At 38.6% G+C, this 16,477-nt stretch overlaps 1 protein-coding gene across 5 annotated transcripts in view; it reads right to left on the bottom strand.

Annotated features, from left to right (window-relative positions):
- FAR2 (fatty acyl-CoA reductase 2) overlaps window positions 1–16,477 on the bottom strand; it is a 155,967-nt gene that overhangs the window by 123,465 nt on the left and 16,025 nt on the right. For 2 of the 5 annotated variants that reach the window (XM_040545000.1, XM_040544998.1), the window contains exon 2: window positions 14,336–14,407. The exons of the other annotated variants lie outside the window; for them this stretch is intronic. The gene's annotated coding sequence lies outside the window, so the exon portion shown is untranslated. The remainder of the gene's footprint in view (window positions 1–14,335; window positions 14,408–16,477) is intronic. 5 annotated transcript variants of the gene reach the window in all.

The raw sequence follows: 16,477 nt of genomic DNA on the forward strand, positions 1-16,477 counted from the left end.
GAGCAACAAGGTCTCCCCTGAGCCTCCTTTTATCCAAGATAAATAACCCCAGCTCCCTCAGACACTCCTCATAAGACTTGTTCTCCAGACCCTTCACCAGCTTCATTGCCCTTCTCTGGGCATACTCCAGCACCTCAATGTCCTTCTTGTAGTGAGAGGCCCCAAACTGAGCAAAGTATTTGAGTTGCAGCCTCATCAGAGCCAAGTACAGAGGGACAATCACTTCCCTAGTCCTCCTGACCATGCTTTTTCTGATACAAGCCAGGATGCTGTTGGCCTGCTTGGCCACCTGCGCACACTGATGGCTCTTATTCAGCCAGCTATTGACCAATACCCCTGGGCCCCTTTCTGATGGACAGCTTTCCAGCCACTCTTCCACCAGCCTCTATTCCACCAGCCTCTAGAGCTGCATGGGGTTGTTGTGCCCCAAGTGCAGGACCCAGCACTTAGCCTTGTTGAACTTCATACAGTTGACCTCGGCCCATCAGTCCAGTCTATCCAGATCCCTTTGTACAGCCTTCTTACCCTCAAGCAGATCAACACTCCCACCTAACTTGGTGTCATTTGCAAACTTTGAGGGTTCACTCGATCCCCTCATCCAGATCATTGATAAAGATGTTAAAGAACTGGACCCAGTACTGAGTCCTGGGGGACACCACATTCAACACAACTGTTTGGGCCCAGCCACCAAGCTAGTTTTTCCCACTAAAGTATACACCTCTCCATGCCATGAGCAGCCTTTTTTCTCCAAGGGAATGCTGTAGGAAACTGTCAAAAACTTCACTGAAGTCTAGGTAGATATCCACAGCCTTTCCCTCATCCACTAAAGTCAGAGAGAGATCAGGTTACTCAAGCAGGACCTGCCTTTCACAAACCCATGCAGCAATCTCTGTAAAAGAAAGAGTCCACGAAGTCTTAATTACATACCATAGATTAAATACTCTGGAGTGATGAAAAGACTCAAAGGCTAGGGAGAAGGAAGATTTTACTAAGCACGCGATCCTAGAATACTGCATTGGAAGAGGTCCCTGTTGGACTACTATAGACAAATTGATATGGTGGATGACGGTCTGCAACATGAAGCTACATTCACAGCCTTCAGACTCTTTAGCCCAGTTTAGCCTCCTGATGTGCTCAAAATACACTTAGTTGTGGGAAACAGGCTGCTCATGCAGTTAACATACCATAAACACACAACACTATCAGATGCGTTGCAGAGAACAAAATACATACACACTTTGAAATAGCATCATTTGACCTGAGCTCAGGCATCTTAAATGTAGGTGTAGACAGATACACCCAATCATTTCTATCCATCTTTTCTTATGAAAGTTACAGGGAAGTGTTATTAGAGGCAACCAAAAACATTTGGCTGAAAGTTTCTCAATGAAAAATGAAGATTTTGGCAATGTTAACATTTTTGGAGTGGCAATTTCAGTGTTAGTTTCATTAAGTTACTAGGAGGATGGATGGGAGGATGACAACATACACAACCTAAACTATTTTATCCAGAAAAGTTTTATTCCTTATATTCACATGCTAGTGTTTTTCCCCTCTCTGATTTTTCAGAGCTAGCACTGATGCAGAGACTAGCCTGATTTCTTCAGATAGAAAGCACCAAACAATCCTTATTCAACAACTATACCTTCACCTGTGTAAACTACCAGCCCAGAAATCAGCCATTTTCTTTCACGTTAAAAAAAGTAGAAAATACCCTGCTTAATATTTACTTAGGAAAAAAAAAAGAACAAGAGGGCTCGAAGGAGCAGCTCCTTTTCACTTTGTCCTGCTCCCACAAACATTGGCAGGAGCAGCAGTGGGGGTGCTGGAGTGGAAACATATCCAACCTGTGCCACAGCCATCAGCATGAGAAGAAGCATGGACACAACATGGTGCTCAGCCCTACTGGTTTCATATCCACACTGCTGTTTTTTCTTCCCTGCCTGCAGAAGCTTGTGCTCTGTCACATAGGTTATATCATGCTAAACATGAGATCAAGTTACATATTACAATATGTTCTCTCCTCCTCTCCATATAGGTATGAAAATCAAAACATGGGAGAACTGCTTGGGCTATAGCTTCTCCCAGTTCATCCGCATAGGAATGCGGACTCTTCATTTATCTCCAGGCTTATGTTATCTGCTAGTGCAAGTATCTTAGTGGAGCAAGGTCAAGGACATCTAACAGACAAGCTATAATAAACTGCAATCTTTAAAAAATGCTGTTATGAGAAGAGACTTTTCCCTTGCTGTATCTCCTGTACTAACAGGACTTTCATTTGGCTAATATGAAATTTACAAACTGTACGCTATTTCTTCTGTTATTTTAGCTTCTTGGAATAATAGGCATATATGTACCTTCAACTATAGTGTAAGGCTGTAGACACTCCAAAGATCCACCAATTTTAATAACAATAGAAATTTTAAAAAGTAAAGCTCTGTTAATCATGACTTCTAGAATGTTATTAAATATTATTAACATTGCATCAGTGCAATCTCTTGTTGCACAGGTGGCTGTGGGTACTTTTCAGCTCCTGTACATCTGGCTGCATGCTTTTGTCAGTCTGAGGTGAAAGCCATGATGGCACAACTCACCTGAACCCTCCTTGCCTATTATGTCTGTACTCATCATCCAGAAGAAAAAAAAACCTTTCCTTCTTAACATTTCTTACTGTACTGATAATCTACGAAATGACTGACATATAAAGGGAGCACTGACCACACACACATACCATTTTAGGGTTCTCCAATCCTTTTCTAGTATTTGCATAGTGACTGAATTGCCATCATAGCACCTCACTTTGCTAGCATCATTGTTACACCCCTACCCAACAACCTATCCCTCCAAAACCATGCCATGAGAGACTGGTTACTTTACAGTCATTGTATGAGAACTGTTGCTCAGACTACAAGGTCTCCACTAGTAAAGAGAGCCTCATGAGGATGCTCCCAGTATGCAGCAGACTCCCAGTCAAGTGAACCTCTGCAGACCTTGTGCAAACCTGCTTTCAGGAGTGCACTGCAGAGATGCAGGGAAGCCCAGTACATAACCATGTGAGAGGTCCCAGCTGGTCTTGGCCATATTTGTCAGACTTTACTCAACAAGGCAGTAGTCTCAAAGCCTTCAACAAAGAAATGGCAGCAATGGCAATCACACCAGGTAGATGGTAAAAGGATACAGGGAAGAGAAGACAAAAAACACAGAGGGACAGAAACCAAAGTAGTTAAACGCAAAAACAATGAGTTTTCTCAAGTAATAAAGTAATAATCTGATAATAGAAGAATAGGAGTCATCTCTCCACTGGAGCAAGATAAAGTATCATAGATACCCATACACAGGCACTTGTTTTGGCTTATACGTTGATTCTGATGGCTTAGCATACCACAAGAGAAACTTTTTCAGCATAGATTCCACTGACAAGATTATTGCAAGATAAAAGTACCTGCTCACAACTATTATATCCAATACCTGGGAAATATCTGCTGAGCAAAGTGTCCAGCTGGCTACAGACCATCAAAATATAGGTCTCCTAGCAATTTTTCCTCACTTGGCACAGGTGTCCACAAGCCGGACACTGTAACAAGAGGGACATTGCCACAGGTGGCTGCTGGAAAAAGAAAATGCTGGAAGCAGATTCCTTAGCTTTATTGCTGCACTATGTCATGATGATGAAACATAGCTGGTGAACAAATACCGGACCAGGTTGAATCGTTCGCAGGGCATGTGGAAATATGGAGCAAGAAAGTGATTGTGGAACTGCCCTGAAAGGTACCAGTAAGGCACAGACACTGCTCCAGAGCTCATATGCAGTATGTGTTACTTGTTTGGTCTGCATGTATCTTACAGTATTTGGTACATCCTCAAGCATTTCACAAGTGCCCCAAATTACGTTAGGAACTGGGCCTTATCATGGGTGTGTATTGCTGCACCCACAGGAAGTGGATGGACAGAAATATATTTTATTTTTTTCCAGAGATCCCAAGATCGGTGGACTGAATCCATATATCAATGTCACTAATGTTTACAGCACACATTCCAATGACAATAGCCTTGTCTTGCCAGGCTGCAATGATAAGCAGCTGCTTCCTCACAGATCTAACTAGATCATTCTCCCCTCACAGAGGAGGAGGATAACAAACCACTGCATCCCATGTAGGTGGTAGTTGCTGTTGCCTCAAGGCACAGCAATTACCTTCGTCCAAGTTTGCATGTCTCAGTACTGTAGCATGACCCCATGTCATACACTTGACAAGGAAAGCACTATGCCATGTGTAGCATGATTAGCCTGAAAGATGTAAGCAACAAGAATGATAACTAAGCTGCAAATTAACATTTTGAGGCTTATAAAGGGGTGTGATGATAAAGGCTGAAAAGGATAAAAGTAATAAGTCTGTGTGTAACAAACGGTGGTGCATATGGATAGGCAGAGGATGACAAGATGAAGTGTTTATCACTTTGTTGTTACTGTTGTCTGACATCAGGAGGAAGAAGGTGGAATATATTATAGATACCTGACATGCATAGCCTCTCCCACTTTACACACCCTGCAACTTTCACTCTTATTTACTAGTAGATTTGTCAGGTGGGAAAGACAAAATCGTTCACACGCAAAGTTTCTATACAAACATATCTACCAATATCTTAAGAAAAAAGACAAAGAAAACAGCAGAAAGATATGACAACTCAGCACAGTGTTCAGTAGGCATAAATATGCTCTCCCCCCCATCCTCCCTCCAAGGAGGACCTTTAATGTGTAGTCTTTACTTGAAGGAAGGAGAAACATTTAACTCCAACTTCTGTGTTTCCCCCCCCCACCCCCCGTGATTTAAGGATCTTCCCTTTTAATAGTTTGGTATTTTGTGCACATCAGTACCTAATGTAGGGAGATAACGATGAACCCAGAAGTGTCGTGTGTGTAATTTAGGATTGACTTCTTATAGGTACACTTTCAGGACTGAAAGTATCCCTTCCAGTAGTGAAGGGCACTGACTCCATCTAAGAATACACACAAACAAAAACCAAGGAGATGGCATTATGGCAGGTAGAAAATTAAGAGCTGTGCTTCTTCAGAGAAACTTTTTTTGCAAGTTTTATGCACTTGGTGCAGAAAACTAATGAAAAACTCCTCTTTCCCAATTCACATTGCAAAGTTGCAACCATGTGCCGAGAACCCCACCACTTAAGTTCATATCAACCAAAAACATGACAACAGTTCTTGACAATAAAAACCTGACTATTTAAAACAGTAGCCAGAACGATGCTTTGACTACTTTGACTACAAAAGTATATATATCTGGAAGGAAATCTGTCCTAATTAGCTTTGCTTAACACCTTACAAGAAGAATTCTGGCCTATTAGTTTTTGGATGTTTTTTGACACACTCAGTGTGACACAGTATCAAATGCACTTTTACAATAGTTACATGGAAAAAAAATCATATTTGTAAGTACTATGTATTTGTAATCTTCTCTTGCTAACAGGAAAATGCATAGAAATGAAAGATGTATTTAATATACACTACACAATATAAAGAGCCACAAGCTAGTAATCTACAAAACATAGGCTTCCACTTAGGACATTGAGGGGGGAAAGCAAGGGAAAAGCTTTCTGAAAAATCACTTTTATACAAAATATGGCATTACCTAAAGAAAAAGTCACAGCAGGATTCTTTCAATTTCTCAGATAGTATGAAATGCCTCTATCCCTTGCACCTGGACAGACATAGTTAGGAGTCACATTAACAGTAATTTTAAAGACAGATTTATGCCTTGTTAACAACTTCTAATTAAGCACCCCACACTTCTACTGTATTGTTATCAAAAAAATCTTAAAAGAATATCCAACAAATACCTCCAGCTGTCCCTGTCTGGCTGCTATTTTGGTTTCATCTTTCACAGATTTAGTCTATCTACCATGGATAGGAACTTCTTTAAGTTAGCTCTCAGGGCTAAGAAAGTAATCTCATTTTCACTGTCAGCTGCTGGACAGATGTGATAGGTTCCAAACTGTTTCCTTCTTACCATCTACAGCAAACAGATTTGTTGCATGAACATCCTGAACATGAATAACAAAACTCAATGTAGGAATCTGATCCGACAAAAGAAGAGGCTCTGAGCAGCCAGCTCACCCTCAATCTGCTCTGTTAGAAGTGACTCCACATATACCCTACAATAAAGAGGTTCTCCACCTATCAAATCAACAGACAGTAACACACTTTTCTTATATGACATCTCCCTCTTGGGTTTCCACCACTGCTCCAAATCCTCTAGTCTGCAGCCAAAGACTATACCTAGGAGGGTATATGAATGACTGCCAAACCTAGGGGCCTTTACCCTTTAGAAATAATATACAGAAATGCATATATTTTAATTTTCACATATTAAAATAAGATTGAGAAACACTGCTTATGCTAATTTGATCAGTTATCTGCCTGAGAAAAGAGTGAGCTCATACTCCATGCCATACAAAGTGTCAAGACTGCAAGGCAGGGAGCATAGGATCAAGTACCAATATGAAAGACATTACACATACAGGTGCCTTCTGCTCTTTTCCATATCATTCTAGCTTGGGGAGACAGGAAACAAAATAGCCAACAAATTCTTTAAAGAAAAAAATCCTTGTTCTTATTTGGACTTCCCATGTCTTAAAGGTAAAGAAAAGTTTGATGTTACAATTCAAGGTTGCTTTCATATTTGTTTACAGAATTTCAGTTTTCTTCTGAGTGTCCTGACCCAGTCAGGATACAGAAGTGAAGTACAGAATGAAAGCACAGTGGGAACAGTTACTATTACCTACTACTTTCTCTCTGAACTCCCAGTCTCTGATCACCAGCACAAACATAAGCCCTCATGCCTAAGAGGGAAACCAAACCAAGAACAATTATGGAGACCAGAGAAGGTTAAAGCCACCAAAATTCCCAAGAGTGTGGGGATGCCCTCCCAGTTTCTCCATTGCTTCAGACAGGACAAAAGTGACAGAAGCAGCCTTCTTACTTTCTAGAAAGTAACTCAGATATTACACTCCACAGCCTGTAAAGGTGGAAGGGTCATTTTATCTTTCTCCAGTCTGTCCAATATTCATGTATTGATGAAAGACACTGGCAAGAACAGCCATGGTTTTAAGATTAGAAGCTCAGTACATGGAACAGGGTGTATTCAAAGACAGAAAAATTACTTTGAATCTGTGGTGGTGCAGCTCTCCAATATCCTTAAGCACATGCCTATGTGCTGTACCCATTCTTTGCTTTTCAACAGGAAAAGCAGCAAGAACTTTCCAGACTCCAGGAACAGCTTCAAAAAATGAAAGTGGCAGTAACCCAGCCTCAGTCACCACAACAACCCACCTCTTTCACAGTCCAAGGGCACCTTTTCCACTTTAAATCACTCCCGAGGCTCAGAATGGACAGGAAAGCAACACCTTTCAATAAAAGTGTTCTAACCAAGACACCATTCCCCCAATTAACTGTGTTATGAAAATTATGTTATACTGAATAGCTGCAAAGTTGTTCTAATTCTCAGGAGTAAAAAAGCAATGGGGATAAAACGAGACATGCACCATTAAGGTCGTGCCAGTATTTATTTTCTCACAGTACCCGGGTACCTTCTGTATAATACCTTCTATATAATTTATTCAGTAGTACAGAAAACCATATTGAAAACATTGAATTCTTACTGAGTATAGAGAACAACTGGAGTGTTTCTGATGGTTTAATGCTTGCTAACAGGAACTTTCTCCTTCTGTTACTATAAAAAAAAGGCAGTCTTACAAGCCCTATAGTATGGAACCTTTCATTCTGTGCACATCTGAACAAGTGCTGAGCGCTGTGGAGCTATATCTAGGCTCACAGCATAAAGTGTAATAATACTTTGAGATATGAAGGGAAGCCCTTTAGTGCTCATAGAGAAATTCTTGATCATGACTCTCCAGAAAATAACCAGGTATTTAACAGCCTTCTGTGAAGATCAGATTATGTAACTGTATCATGAAGAAAATAAGAATCTGAACAAGAAGAGTCCAACTAAAATCCTCACATAAAATTCTGAAAAACTGAAGATGAAATTTAAGAAAAGCAATACATTTGTTTTTCAGTGTTGAGGGTCTGAGTTTGAAACCTTTAAGTTTCTTTAACCAAAAGGTTTTATTCCTATTGAGATTAGACATGCTAATAAACAAAAGTAACCCAGATAAGTGTACTGGAATTTGTACATGAATGTGTTAAGAAGCTGTGAACATCTTTTCTTCTTCATCTTAACTGTGAATAACTATACCTATTGATTTCCTTTTTTTTTCTTTTTTTTTTTTTTAAGTATTTAATGCTAGCCATAATATTTCATAAGTATTTGTCACTCCTACATACTCCATCTAAACATGACCCTCCTGAAATTTTCATACCAGGATTTATTAACAGACACCAATGAAAATATTTTTCTTCCTATTTTGGTACATACATAGCATACATGAGAAACATAAGATTAAATCGGAATCCAATATGCAAAAATCAGAAAACAACAAACCAACCCTGCTACCATTAAATATAAACAGTCATCTTTTTACACTCTCTAGCAGGGATCTCAAAACGACTTTAGTATATTATCACCACAAATGAAATTCCGAAGGTGTTTCTGTTGTCACATGCAGTTTGCTTTGGTTGAGTCTTTAATGCTTAGATACTGCGTACATATTAAGAACCGCTGCTTTTCACCAGAAAGGTAAATTACCATTTTTGTAAATTACTGTTTTTGGCAGCAATTAAAATGCTTACTGCATAATGAACAACAACAAAAAGTAAAATATTCCTTCTCTTCTTTCTTTCCTCTTTCTATGGTGAAAATTCTAAAAACACCAGTTAAATAGGGCAAAAATTATTGTTGATCATCTCTTATGCTTATCAGTATAAAAACAGTCTTTAATAAGACAAAATGTCATATGACAACATCCTCAAATGAAAAATAAATTACATACACCTTGCCCAGTCTATTCATCACTTTTGACTTTCATAGCAAGTACATTTCCACCCCTGAGACCTGCTAGAGTGAACCGTGTGGGAGGATAATGGGGCAATTAAAGTTTTATGAGGATTAAGAAAAAGAGTATACCCCTTATTGCACAATCATTACTAAAGAATAGACAGAAGTAGTACAAAAGCCTGAATATAGTCATGCTTGTGCTAAGGAAAGAGGTACCTTTCTTCTTATTTCCAATGACCATTAACAGTAACAACTATTCAGCTGTCCCCAAAACCCTTATAGTTAAAAAACGGGGGTTACAACTCTAAGCAAAGCTGTACTAAAAAAATGAAAAAAACAAAAAAAAACATTTAAGTCTTTATTCTCTGGTGTGTGTATACGTTGTCTGCTCTGCTCAGTGCTGGATTGCGGTATTACTATGCTCCCATAACTGGATAGATAGTAGTTGTAATCCATAGGCAAAGACTTCTTTTAAAATTATTTGTAATTACAAATTGTTGGAGTATTCTTTTTTAAAAAAGTGCGAAGCTCTGTTCCTTAATACTACTCTATATTCACAATAAGATCTAGTGAACACAGCAGCTCTAAGACACAGTGTCCTTCCAGGGAAACTAACACACGATGCAGGTAATAGCAAAGAGCAAACAGTGATATATCTGGAGACTGGAGTCTGGGATCATGACTTCACTAGCACTGTTGCATTTGTCTTGCAGACTTATCAGTAGTTGTGACTAAAAATTTAAAAAAAGTCAGAATTCCTGTCCCAGATAATCACTTTAGGACAAATAGCACTCCATACATTTACTACAACTTTTCCACAAAGCAATGCAACCACCACAACACATTAAGATTAAAAAAAAGTCACCAATAAAAGCCATTTAAAATTATGCCAAACATTGGGATTACCTGCAAATTCAGTTTCTGACTCAGTGTACTCCTACCAAGAAAAACCTACAAACACCACCATACATAGGTCAAAGGTCTTCAGCAAGGACCCTCAAAGCTCTCTGCTCCATCACTGAAGGTTAGGGGATGTTTCCAGACTTGAAGACTGATGCCAGAGCCCCATCACAAGCTGTGGCTCCCAGATTTCATCCCTTTCTATGACAAGAAGCTTAGCATCTCTGGGTGCAAGTTCCATCAGTGCTGACATAGCAACAATGTTCAGTAGCTGCAGCTGCTGCAGAGGCCAACAGAAATGTGCCACAGCAAACAATTTGTAATACTTTTTTTTTTTTAAATTATATTTTTTCCAACCAGATCTGATCATCAGATCTCCCTTTGTCATATAATTAAATGTATTAGGTTAGGCCTAAACAAAGTGCCTAGGTATATGACTAAATGTCAAAACCATTTAAAGGGCCTAGATCTGGAAGGCACCATTTTGAATAATAGTACCTTTGAATCTCAACTGGTTGCTTTAGTTCTCACTGGTACTCACCAGGTGTGTTGGGTCTGTCTGAGATGGAGTCACCTTTCCCTGCAGCAGCCCACACAGTGCTGTGCTCTGCACTCGTAGCTGGAACAGCACTGGTATCACTCCAGTGTTGTGTCTATTGCTGCATAGCGCTGGCACAGCATCAGGACTCCCTCCAAGCCGCCAAGAGCCAGCAGGCTGGGGGTGGGCAAGTAATGGGGATGGGACATCGCCAGGGCAGCTGACCTAAACCAACCAAAGGAATATTCCATAACACCTGATGTCACACTCAGCAATAAAAAGGGGGGCTCTCGTGGGGGAGGGGGCTGTGCTCCTGAACAACCGCTACACATTTTGAGGCCCTGCTTCCCAGGACATGGCTGAGCATCGCTCATTGATGGGAAGTAGAGAATAACTTTTTTCCACTTTTTCTCTGTGCTTCCGCATGGCCTTTTGTTTGTTTTTCTTTTTCTCCTTCCCTTTCCCTTTAATTAAATCATTCTCATCTCAAACCTCGAGCTCTTTGTGTTGTATTTTCTCCCCCTTCCTCTTTGAGGAGGGGGGAGTGAGAGCGCAGTTGTGGTGGAGCTCGGCTGCCCACTTGAGTAAAACCACACCACAGTCCTTTTTGGCACCCAACCTGGGGCAGAGATATTTTCTTCATATTTATGAGGTAACAGTAGATAACAGCTCTTGGTTGAATGAAATGTATGACAAGCAGTCTGTTTATGAATGCAGAAATAGTTTAGGGTTAAGAATTAGAAAGAGCTTGACAAACCAGGTTACTCCCCTATCCCCCCCAACAAAACCTTGCCTAAGAAATTGAGTTTCCCTCTCATCTCTACTTACAATTAGTAAAATATAAAGTCCTAAGTTTCCCATTTTGAAAGAAAAAATAAAGCATTTGGAGCCTATGTAAAATATTTTTTAAAAGTAGATGTAAAAAAGTGTTCAGTTGTCTGAAAGGAGATCTCAGATGTGACAATGTTCCCTAAGATGATTAGATTTTATCTGTTCTCATTAAACACAGAAATAATACAATAGTGCTTGGCTCCAAATGCAATTGGGAATTACATAGAGGGTACTGCCCTTACAGATTTGAAAATGAGCGTTTGCCAAGTCTTGTGGGTCCTTTTACAGTCTAGTGAAGTTTTAATTCTAAAAATTCTAAAAGATAGAGACTGATAAGTTTGTTGAAGTGGTATCCACAGTCACTCTGTTTTCAGATCTTTTTGCATTCCACAGCAATGCCTGTGGCACATGTAGTTTACTAATGTAACAAGCACAGTGCAAAAACTTTGTTACCAAGCATTTCTTTCTCTCTGATCACACTGAAGTAGGTTTTACATGGAAGTGTAAGAGATTGGAATAAAAGTCATTTTTCCCCTTGCCAAGTATTAAAACAAAACAAAAGAAAAAGCAAACTACATAAAGAACCAGGCTTATTTGCAAAAGGACAGTTCAGTGGTAATTAGTGCTGCCACAATTCAAGGTAGGTGAGTCAATAGTATATTCACCCAAGATACATAACATTTCTTTATTTACATAATGAATTTTAAGATACAGTGTGCAGCAGTCTTCCTGGAGTGAAATGCAGACTATTTTGAGCTTTTATTTAGGTACATTGTTGACCATGATCAAAGGACAAGAAATTACATACATTACGTATGTTTCTTCTAAAATATTTGAGACATTTTCCAAGCTTTGGAACTGCCAGATTAACAAATCAAGTAAAGTAATTAATCCAAGCATGCAATAGATTATATTCCACAGCCTGCCAGTTAAGAGGAAAAACAAAACAACAACCACACAAAGCAAAAACTTCACCATCAAGATAACTGGTTCCACTGCAGAAGTGAGCAAAAAGTTGAACAGTAACAGGTTTACCTCAGGAAGTTTGGTGAAAGCCTTGTGGCATAAAGCAGAAGGCTGTTTCCAAGTGCATCTTGAACATTGAACATTTAAGCTTAGCATTAATAGGTCTAAAGCTCACACAAGCAAAGCATGAAAAAAACTAGGCCACAATTCATATGGGAATAAAATTGCTGGTCTGTCAAAATGGGTACCAGTAGATATCATCGGGAGTAGTACTGCCAAAGTACTCACAGAGGTTCAGTTACTGCACCAAAATCATAGGTTTTACCAACCTGGCTAAAGGAAGATTTCTCCTAGAAATAGATATCCTTTAATTATATCCAGGGAGACTGTTAATCATGTTTAAGACAGATGGCATTATACACAGCTGCTGTAAATGCTCCATAACTAAGTGTTAGAATGCTGTTAGAATGGCTTTCCACTTTATTTTCTTCACTGATTTCTTTTAAAGGAAATAATGCACCTGGATTTATTATTATTATTATTTACATCTGCAGTCCACATTAAAGGAGATTTTTTTTTGAGCTTTCTATGAGCAAGGAGTTTAAAGGAGTTAAGGAGTTTAAGAATTCCTTACAGAAAGGACTCTTATTAGGAAACCTCTTCAAAGCAATGATTGAGAGATTTCATAACATCTTTTTGACACATACTTTCTCTTTACTTGACCATCCCTCAAACTACACATTAGCTTAACTTTATTAGCTTTGTATCTGAAAAGTCATTTCTAGACTTTCAGAATGAATGAGTTGGTAAGGGGATTACAAGGACATAACAGATGCCATAACATAGCAAGTAATAAGTTAGGATGATCTCATTATATCCATGATTTTGTAAAATGCTCCTATTCAGGACAGTATCTGAAGCACATGCTTCTAACAGAAGCAAATTATAAAGTTTTAACAAAGTTACCATTTCAAAGAGATTTAGAATTAGATGTACCTGTTTAGACATTAGGACTTTACTTTAATAGGAGTATAAATCACAGGTGTAGACAGAAGACATTCAAGAGCCCAAAATGCTTACATAAATATTTATAAATAAAATATCATGCTGTCATCAGCTCTCATGAAAATTCACATTTTAAGAATTATTTGTAAATATGAAAGAACATCAGCATCTTTGTACTTAGCAGTTAGAATACCACTAGTACTTGCACAAGTCTGCATAAAGAGAACATTGACATTCTAAAGTGGAGAGTGCACAACAATGACCAGTTAGACCTTTCTTTTTCTGCTGAGGAATGCATGCCTGCTCTGTTAGGTTACCAAGGTTCAAAGAGAGAGCAGGCATGCTCATCATGTTCCAAAACATTTCATTTCACTGGGGCTGTGGCAAATAGTCAAAACAAAGATTACATCTCTACTTGATAATACAAATTCACAGCCAAAAAAATTACACCTAATGATTTTTTAAATGAAAAAGAAAATGTAAATTATTTTGTAAATCAAAACACTACGTTAGATGTGTTAGTACTTGTAACAGAGAAGAATCATTCCTTTCTCAGAGGAAAAAATCCCCTCAGGAGGTACTTGTACATAAGACTGCCAGATTTTAAACTTTAAAATTCACCATGCCTTGGTTGACACCTATGATTCAAGACACTATAAGATTAAGATGTAATCAGCAGCAGTTAACTGGTGTTTATTAGGAAATAAATTTACACAATTACTACACCTTCATACCTGAGGCCAAATCAAGTTAATCTGCTTTGAACTGTTAACTACCCAGACCAAATTTGCTAAAAGGTGTTCAGACCTACACTTTCTAACTCTGAAGCTTACAGATGGTTGTCACATGAAGCTGAGTTTAGTTTGTTAAATTTCCCTTTCCATCCTAGTCAAGGTTCAAAAGACAAGCTCAAAATGAAAGCTGAGGAAAACAAAGAATTGCAAGAAGATTGATAAAATAAGGTTCTTGGTGGTCATATGTAAACTAGTTGGCAACAACTACCTTATCTCCTTTCTTCTACTGCTGACATAAAATGAACCAAAGTCTATGATGCAGAAGAGCAGTTGACTGCATACCACCAAATACATAAAATTTGAAGGGCAAAAGAAAGTCTTATTTATAGTATTACCTTTAAGCTCTCATTGATGATGCAAAGAAATGCTTGTACTGTGCTCAGAAGAAACACAATGTTTACATTTCCCTAAACCAAAAAGAAACTGGAAAGAACAAAATTAAAATTATGCAGAGAATAGTTCAACTGTCCCATGTTGTGATTTCCTTGGGTCAGTATTTTTGCACCAAGCAGTTACCCAGGAAATAAAATAAGCTACGTTTTCAGGCATGTTTTGTACCCACAGCATCACAATTTTTGCAATAAATGTATTTTTGAGATTTCAGGGACTGCTTTCTAAAAAATATTTTTCCTATTAGCAAAATGAATCGAGAGCTCATGCATGAAGAAAGGTGCACAATAACAACCAAAAGACACTTTCCAAGACAACATTCATTGTAACAAACACTTAGCTGTAGCCAGAAACAGTCTATGCCCATATTGTAACATTCCTGTCCATAGCAATACTACAACAATCCTTGCAGTAGTGTTTTTGTTGAGTAGCCAGTTATTGGACTTGCTGATTACATGTGAATTTCTACTTCTGCAGCCTTGATTACTGCAGAGAAATGACTAAGTATAACAAATTCAAATATGTGAATGTTTGTCCTACTGTTTGTTTATTCAATAGTTTTACATATTTTGTGTGGACATGATTAATGTTTCCTGAATAGCTGAGCTTGATGAAACTGGTACGACTTGGGGATAACAGGATCCAAGGACAATCACCCTTGAAGCTAAATCAGTATCTGTGAGTCAAGGCAGAGAGGAAGGGTTCCAAGGATATGTGCTCCCAACTCATCTACTCAGTTTATATGCTTCATGAAACAAAAAATTTACAGTACACAACTTTAAAAAGAAATGGACTGTTTATTGCCTAGTTCTACTCACGTGGCATTTGAAACACTTCTTTGATCTAGAAAATGAAGCATTTTCAACAATGTTAAGAAACCTTAATCAGCTACAAGTGACATGTTTAATACCTTAATAAAAACCATTGCTTGAGTCACTTAATCTCATCCAGCAATGAAGTATATTTTCCTTCTAGTTTGCAAAATACTGGAGCTATTACCTACTAGTATTTGAAGGAAGTACAAGGTGGTTTTGACACATTGAATCTATTTAACAGGCAGGACAGTACACACCCTTTTCTGAACTGTTTAAATTATTCATATGTACAAAACAAGCCAGATTCCTCCTCAATTATCAGATTTAAGACAACTGCATACTAAGAAATACAAGGAAAGTTTTGCCTTCAAACTGCCCAACTGCACTTCTGCAGACTGTTACACAAGCAGCATGAAGAGTGATTCCATTTCTTCATAGGATGTTAAGGAAATACAGATTGCTGGTCTAAGTGGTTGGAGATCACTTTTAGGTGTGTTTTGCACATAAGTTTTTGCCTACAAATACTGGGTTATACCTCATAATCCCATGTTAGTGTTTTTATGACACTATTATGATCAGTGTTCCACATATGGAGTTGACTATTATGCATATGTGCAAAGTCCATGCTGACTCCTGTGATAAACTTGCAACTAGCTTAACTACAGGATTTAGAGTCACTGGTGTTTCTGATGTCCTCAGATGCCCACACAGAGCTGCCACTACTCACACAGCAGTCAGCTTTGTTTTCAACAAGTTCAGGTTTCAAGAACATCTGTGCAATGTGATGCTCTTTGATGATAAAGCATCTGTCATATGTTGCACACATTCTCCTTCTCTCCAGAGATGCAAGCAGTTTTACTTCTCTACATGTTTTCATGACAAAAATATAGTCTCATTCTTCCTTATGGTCCAGGATGCCAGACAGAGAGAGAGAGGTATCACTGGAGCTCTTCTGCACAGGCAATTTCAGAAGGGGAGCAAATGAGGCTTGCATAACTCTGTTCTCAATAGCACTTCAAAAAAAGAAAGGAGGAGTGGGATCATATCAGAGTCACTTTGATACAAGGGACCCAGAAGCACTACTACTTCACTATACTACATAGACAAAGGTCTTTCAGGAAACTGTATCCATGTTACATCTTGGAAACCTTTTATCTTTCCAATAAAAATCAGTCCAAAGTCTAAATCCAAAGTGGAATTTAAAATAATCCAAATCAACAGGCCGTGTATTACAAGACAAACAGGAGCAATAAATCCAGACAATGTTACAGT

This window comes from Cygnus olor, chromosome 1, assembly GCF_009769625.2.
Source record: "Cygnus olor isolate bCygOlo1 chromosome 1, bCygOlo1.pri.v2, whole genome shotgun sequence".
Lineage (NCBI taxonomy): Eukaryota > Metazoa > Chordata > Aves > Anseriformes > Anatidae > Cygnus > Cygnus olor.